Below are 7837 nucleotides of genomic sequence, written 5' to 3'. Positions count from 1 at the left end.
ATGCCTAAACCTAAGTCTCCTCTACTATTGCCTAAATCTAACTAACCTAACTAGACTAAATAAGACTGGCCGTGGCTTATTGCCCTAACCCTAACCATTTTTAAACCCATGCCTAAACCTAAGTCTCTTCTACTTATGCCCAAAACTAACCCATGTTCTCTCTGCCTAAAACCTAACATATTCTCCAAAGTACATTCATCAAAAATCAGTTTATCTATATACGAAATTCGCTTACAATCAAAAGTCACATTTTTTTATTTTTTTTTTGTTTAAGAATATTAATAAATAAATAAATACATAAATATATCATTAAGTCCAATAACATATAAGATTCATAGATACACTGGATCAGGAAGGATAAAAGAAATACATTTACTTTTGATTCACAGTGGAATCGACAAGGGGGAGGAGTCTGTGAGAGGCAGCCTATAAATACAGGAGCCCTCAGTCTCCTCACTCACTCTTGCTCTGAACACTGTAGCGGAAGCACCTCACAACTCAGACCTGTAGCCTCAACCTTTACAAATATTTTACGTGCCCACATGACCTGAAGAAGACCCAAGAGGGTCGAAACGTAGTCAAGAGGCACGCAACACGGTGACAAGGTCACGTGTTTTCTGTTTTTGATTTTATTTTCAGTTTGTTTTTTTAGTTTTCGTGTTTTTGATTTTATTTCATAAATTTGACCTTTTTTATATACAAATATTTCACTCTTTATTATATATATCTAGCTAATAAATACAAAAAATAGTATTATTACATATTTATTACAAATTATATTTCATTGTAGACAAATAACAAAGGAGACTGTATAAATAATTATAAATCATCTATAAATAAATAAATAAATACTTAAAAAACAATCAGAGATAATGGATTACTCTGACCAAAACAATGGGGGGTGGACTAAAGTTACATATGGGAGGCGACAAGGTCGTCCCCGTCAGCGTAACTGGGACCAGGTAGCCCCCTGGGGGAAGGACCGTGCACCTTCCGCCACCTTTAATAGGAGGCGGGCTCAGTTCCCCTACCCTAACCCCAACCCTAACCCCCTAACCCATGTACAACAAACCAATAAACCAAACGAAAATCAAACAAATCAATAAATTCAAACCGGAGTCAAACGAATATCAAAAACATTGAAGGAAGCAAAAACCAAAACGAAGAGAAAATTCTTATTACAAAACCATTTTAAAAGGTGAAGGGGATATGTGAGAGTGGAGATGACGTGCGTGGGCCAGTGCATTGCCTTTGGCTCCCCATTTTAACTGCCAAGTCATCGGATGAAGCAGGGGGAGTCATTGAGATAACTTTTCAAATCCTATCTTTCCCTATGTTGATTTTTATATATATTTGTGCATATACTTATCTAATTTTGCTTGTTCTGTATCACTCTCCTTTAATAGAAATTTGAAATGCTTATATTTACCATTTACCAGTCAACTTGGTTTTCCCATACCAACTTAACTTAGGTATAAGGGAGTTTAATGAATAGTACTGGTGGGAACAAGTGTGTGTGTGTATGCGTGCGTGTTTGAGATGACACTTTATCTGACCTCTCATGTTTCAGTACAGCAGGCGACGAAGGCGAGGCCAGCAAACACGAGTGGAAGAGAGACAGACACTTATAGTGAGAGACAGACAGGTGGACAGACAGGTTTCTTACACTCTGATGTTTACTTGAATGTTTTGGGAAGATACAACAGAAACAGGTCAGTGTGAACCATCGACTGTTTCTGTGATTGATTAACTGTGTGAATCTGTAATGATGTAACTAACTATTTTTGAGTATATGTGAGTTTACATGACAATATACCACAGAATATATATATATATATATATATGGGAATGTGTGAGTATGTGTGAGTGTCAATATGTAATAATGGAAATGATTACCACATTACTACCTTCAGCTTAGCGTAGCAGGTATGTTATGATGTGATGGGTCATGACACAGGAAGTCTGGTGGATTATCACATATATGTGGTTACTGAAAATATATGTTATAGCAGTGATGACAGAGAAGCTAACAGTTAGCTTAGCATCTGTCAAAGGATCTTAACTAACATTTGTCAGCTGGCATTCAGTTAATCAACAGACACTTACAAACTGAAAAGTCTGAACTCCCATTGTTTGCTTTATTTTAAAACAAGTGACTTTTCATCATTAAAAAACTATGTCTGATTAAACGTTTCGTGTTTTTAGTCATTTAGTCAGATGACAAGTCCTTTTTTCATTTAAACTGTTTAGAAGACGATCAGTTTCATCACTTCAGTTTCTTTAAAGATGACTTTGTTTGAAAATGATATATTCTTATCGATATCAAATATATAGTTTATAAACATTAAATATACAGTGATCTGATCTCTGTTCATCAGATGGTGATAAACACATCTATATACTGATCAGTCACACTGATTCTGGAGAAACTTTGTTGTGTTGACCATTTGATGGTTGAAGCTGAACTTTGTTTCTATAAGTAAAAAAAATATGGTTATTTGGATAAATGTTTATGAAGCAGTTGAAGTGTGTGTTCAATGATCAACCTTTTCAAGTGTAGATAAAACAAAGTGTATGTAGACTGATTTCAGGCATCAGGATTTTATCTGGACAGTCCCCCTAACCCTTAGCCACATTGAGCTGATTGGACGAAAGCTCAGGATGAGACACTACTCAGACTCTCGACTGTCACAGAATTTAATTTCACACAGTCATCATATGAAACTTGATCAAACTGGAGTCATGTTGAGCTGTTACCACATCTCAGTTTAATCTCTCTTTCGATTTAGGAAACTGTTTTCACTGCACACAAACAGACAATTGATTTAATGATTTGAAAAGTCATCATGGTTTTCAGGCACATTTAGAGAGACACCAGCATAACAGTGAAAATATATTCCACTAATATGAATTTTTCAGAAAACAGAACCCTGATGTTTCACCTCAGAAAGTACAGATGAAGTATTTTCATTTATTACTAAGAACGTTTTCAGATGAGAGCAGGTTCACACTGAGCACATGTGACAGGTGTGAAAGAGTCCACTCCGCTCTGCATCTGCCAATCGGCTTGTTGCTCCCTCACTGCGAGGGACAGCTGCCACTCAACTAAATCACAACTGTTTGCTGTCCTGGCTCCTAAACGGTGGAACACGCTCCACATTGAATTCAGGACAGAAAGTCTACACATCTTCCACTGCAGACTAAAGACACATCTCTTCAGACTATACCTTGGATAAAAAAAATTAAAAATAAAAAAATATATATTTAGTAGCACTTATATGTCACTTACATGTTGCACTTTGTAGTTTGACTTTATTGAAGACAATTTTACGTTCTTGATTGTTGTTGTTGTGGGTTTGTTCCCTCATGGTTGATGCACTTATTGTGAGTCGCTTTGGATAAAAGTGTCAGCTAAATCAAATGTAATGTAATGTCTGGAGAAGTCATGATGAACTTGATGCTGCTGTAACATCAGCTATGACCACTTTGGTGGTGGGTCAGTGATGGTGTGAGGAGGCAGATCCTGGGAGGGTCACACAGACCTCCATGTCATAGCCAACCGTTCCCTGACTGCTGTTAGGTACCAGGATGAAATCTTCAGAGCAATTGTCAGACATTATCCTGGTGCAGTGTCCCCTGGGTTCCTCCCGGTGCCCTTGTCACCGTGTTAACCATGGCACAGCTCCTTACAGGGGCGGTTAACAGTGTAAATCACATCGGACAGGCTTTGGGGAATTCTCTCCATCAGGTGTGTCCACTACAGAAATCTGATTGATTTAAAAAAAAAATGAGCTCCAGTTAAATATTCATATACCCTCAGTACAGGTGTGAACCTCTTTCATAATTTGATTTATCAATTATTGATTTTATTGATATTTAAAATTTTAAACAGGTTTCACAACAGGTTCAGTCGCTGCAGTTTAAAAAGCCAAGACCATCAGGACCCTTTGGTTAATTTAGGTAGTTTAACTTAGGTTTGGTTAGGGTGGTTAGGTGTTTTTTCTGTTATGTTATGTTTTGGTATGTTTGTGCTTGAAAATATTGAGCCTAATTAAGGAAATCTTACTGAATTAATTAACTAATTTCATACAAATAGATGTATTGTTTTATGGTGCATCACATGATTCAGGAAAACTTGTCTGAGTTTACAATCAAAGTTCATGTTTTTTCAGATCTGTTGTAAAAGTCAGATGAAATTATTCTACCGTTACTTTTGAGTTTTTCACTCATGGATATTGTATTTTATTAGTTTGCATTAAATTGTAAATAAACATACAATATATTCATCATAATCATATCAGTATAATTCTACACACACACTCAAACACACACACACACACACACACATATATATATATAGTTTTATTTTAGTTGAGCTGACAGAGAGGGAGAGGAAATGCCGAGCGTCTCTGACTGAGTCCAACAACATTCTGCCATCTAGAGTTACACACACACACACACACACATACAATCACACTGATACACAAACACACAGATGCACATTCACACACACACACACACATGATCAGAGTGGCAGCTGTGGCTCAGGAGGTAGAGCGGCTCATCCACTAACCAGAGGGTTGGCGATTTGATCACCGTCTCCCTCATTCTGCGGGCTGAAGTGTCCTTGGACAAGAAACTGAAACCCAAATTGCCCCTGACGGCTGTGCCGGCAGTGTATGACTGATATATGATGGAGATAATGCTGCACATAGACGCACTGTATGAATGTGAGGGTGACTGGGTGGGAAAGCAAAACTGTCAAGCGTATAAATAATAGCTATATAAATACATACCATTCACCATTTATACATCTGCACAATAATACACAGACACTCAAAGACACACATGGATGTGTGTTGCTGAGACTTTTCTCTATCAGTATCTCTATCTGTAAATCAGGCTTACATTAATAATTCTGGCTTATTTAAGTATATGATCCGTTCCATGACTCTGGCTTTGGTTAATTCCTGCTCAGTCACCATGGTAACTTGTGCTTCAGAGCTAGCCTGCTCCATACCAGAAATGACAATTCATTTATGAAATGAAAACATGTCGGCTGTGGAGAAAAATTAACAGCACGTGAATAAGATGAGTTTGTAATAAATTCTGCAGCTTCTGATACTAATCCTGACATTGAGCTGACTTTGTTAGATCAGTGCTAAGAATTTTCTCTTCTCTGTCTGTGGCTTCACTCCCTCCTCATCACTTCATTTTTCACATGTGCTCGTATAATCCTCATCTGTTGTATAAACTCTCGCATTCATGGAGCTCAATGATCATCTGTTGACCTGCTGCAGAAAAACACACCACACAGGTTTTTCTGACTTGAATCAGCTTTGATCAGACTTGGCTCAAGTCTTGGTGTTGAGTTGAGCCTGAAGTGGAAATTGAAGCTAAGTCAAACTTGACCTTTTCACTTAAATCAGGATTAGTTTGGCCACTTTGATGGAATACCCCTCTGTTCTGAGTGTGTTTATATGTGTTTATAGAGAGAGAGAGATAGACTGTATATGTGATTATACAAAATAGGGTATTTGTAGGTAACATTACCAGGGAGGGGGCAAATTCGATTTTTAATCCATTTCATTTCTATAAATTTTATTTATAAAGTCCATATTAGCAAATCACAATTTCTAACCCTAACCCACCGTCTCTTAAGACTGTGGGATTACCCCTAATACATTTGAGTGGCTTCAAAAATAAATGTATTGAATCATTTTTCTGACCCATTTCTTATTTCTATGGTGATGTGTTTGAAGTCATGTGATCATAGATGCATAAATAATTTGTGTCCTTTGTGCACATGGTCATACATGTTTTACAGTTTTACATGTGTGTTTTTTAACATAAGATATTCCATTGAAGTTTAACTCTTTTAACGTGTTTATATGTTATGTGTTTTGTTTGTATTTTTATGTTAGTTTTATCCCTAATCCCTCTAAATGTCTGACTCAGAGAAGAATCCAGATCTTTTGGTGATGAGGGCCGACGCCGGTGTGGATGAGCTGTAAACAACAACACTGATCTTTCCACAGCAGAGTTTATACGTCATGTCCGGCCTCCTGTTCGTGAGACACTTGTTACTGTCGCTCTGTGGGAGCATTTCATAATACCTCGGATCTCAGAGCTCGGCCCTCGGAATGACATCATGCTTCAATAACCCAAGTTGAGAGCGTTCCAGTTGCATAGAAACATGTTTAAGTTAGCCATCTAGTCATTGTTAGAAAAAGCAGTACATAATATGTGTGTATTTATAATTTTTAGCCTCCTGTAGCCTAATATTTGTGGGAAACAGCCAAGTCAGAGAGAGGAAGGTTAGGTATCAAAAACAAGAAAGAATAACAGAGTTTTATATACATATATAGCTGTGTTCGTGTTGTAGTGATTCCTGTGGCCTGTATGAGGTGCTGAGACATCAGGTTTTACAGTGTATATGTGTCGACGGCACTTCATCAACTTCATCTTCATCATCATGATGTAAAGCAGATGTCCTCACATTCACTTTATCTCTACACATTCCTCCTCCTTTTTTTTCTGTTGCATTTTAACACATAACCACACCCCTCTTGTTTTGCCTCACCCGTTTTTATTTACCTCACCCATGACCCCACCCCCTGACCTCAGGTCAAAACAATCAGTGAGGAATCAGATTCAATCAACAAGAAAGCTAAACAATCAATAATTACTCATGTCTCTGTCTTGTCCAAAACTGATCTTTGAATATTGTTTTTTTACAACTTTTAAACACCACCTAACCTCATCACACACACACACACCTCCTCCTGGAGAGGATATAGATCTGCACCAGAAGAAGATGAGTCTGAAAAATATCATCAGGGAAAACAGACAGGAATCAAGTGTGTGTTTGTGTGTGTGTGAACTTTTACTTATTATATTATATTTGTGAGGACCATTTTGAGCATAGACCTTATGGAACGACGACATTTTTGGAGAGTGAGGACCTTTTGGCCAGTCCTCAGTTTGTCAAGGGGCTGTTTGAGGTTTAAGACTTGGTTATTAGGTTAGAATTAGGTTTACATTAGGGTTAGGGTCAGGCATTTAGTTGTGATGGTTAAGTAGAACCCATACTGGCAAATGCATTGGGACTGTCCTCACTAAGATAGGGTTAGTACAAGAATGTGTGTGTGTGTGTGGGGGGGGGAATGAGCTGGGTCATCGTACTCTGTAACTTTACACTGGAGGGTCAAACTGAAGACCTGCAACAGCTGCTGCCATAGTGACGGGTAGGGTGGGGTCAAATCTGGCACCATGCACAAGTGTGTGTGTGTGTGTGTGTGTGTGCACTGCTGGAAACCTTTCAGGAAACTTCTTAGACTTGTGAACTTTGATTTTTTGATCTGAATTTGTGTGTTTGTCATTACAGTTACACTTTTACACATTTAATGTTCAAAACTTTTAATGTCTTGAACTTTTAAATGTTCAGTTTGTAGAATGTAGTGACACCTAGTGGTGAAGGGTCAAGTTGCAGCTGAATACCCCCCCCCCTTCCAAACATGAAAGAGAACCTGTGGTAGCTTCAGTCGTCATAGAAACTCAAAAGATTTACTTTGTCCATTCTGGGCTACTGTAAAAAACATGGCTGCCTCCGTAGAGAGGACCCACTCCTGATGTAAATATATAGTATGTAAATATAAATTTTATATATATAGTATGTAAATATAAAGTATGTAAATATAAAGTATTTATATATAAAGTATTTATATATAAATAATTTATATATAAAGTATTAAATATAAAGTATGTTAATATAAAGTATGTAAATATAAAGTATGTAAATATGAAGTATTTATGTATAAAGGGCCCATTCTAGGGT

General features: G+C 37.4%; 1 protein-coding gene across 2 annotated transcripts in view; it reads left to right on the top strand.

Annotated features, from left to right (window-relative positions):
• Positions 1-1414: 1414 nt before the first annotated feature.
• Positions 1415-7837, top strand: part of scn4ab (sodium channel, voltage-gated, type IV, alpha, b) — a 30711-nt gene continuing 24288 nt past the window's right edge. Inside the window, exon 1 of one of the 2 annotated variants that reach the window (XM_034592834.1) lies at positions 1415-1712. The gene's annotated coding sequence lies outside the window, so the exon portion shown is untranslated. The remainder of the gene's footprint in view (positions 1713-7837) is intronic. The other variant, XM_034592835.1, reaches the window with a different exon arrangement.

Source organism: Hippoglossus hippoglossus, chromosome 8, assembly GCF_009819705.1.
Source record: "Hippoglossus hippoglossus isolate fHipHip1 chromosome 8, fHipHip1.pri, whole genome shotgun sequence".
Lineage (NCBI taxonomy): Eukaryota > Metazoa > Chordata > Actinopteri > Pleuronectiformes > Pleuronectidae > Hippoglossus > Hippoglossus hippoglossus.
The sequence above is the reverse complement of the archived record's forward strand: the minus strand, read 5'-3'. Positions and strand labels throughout refer to the sequence as shown.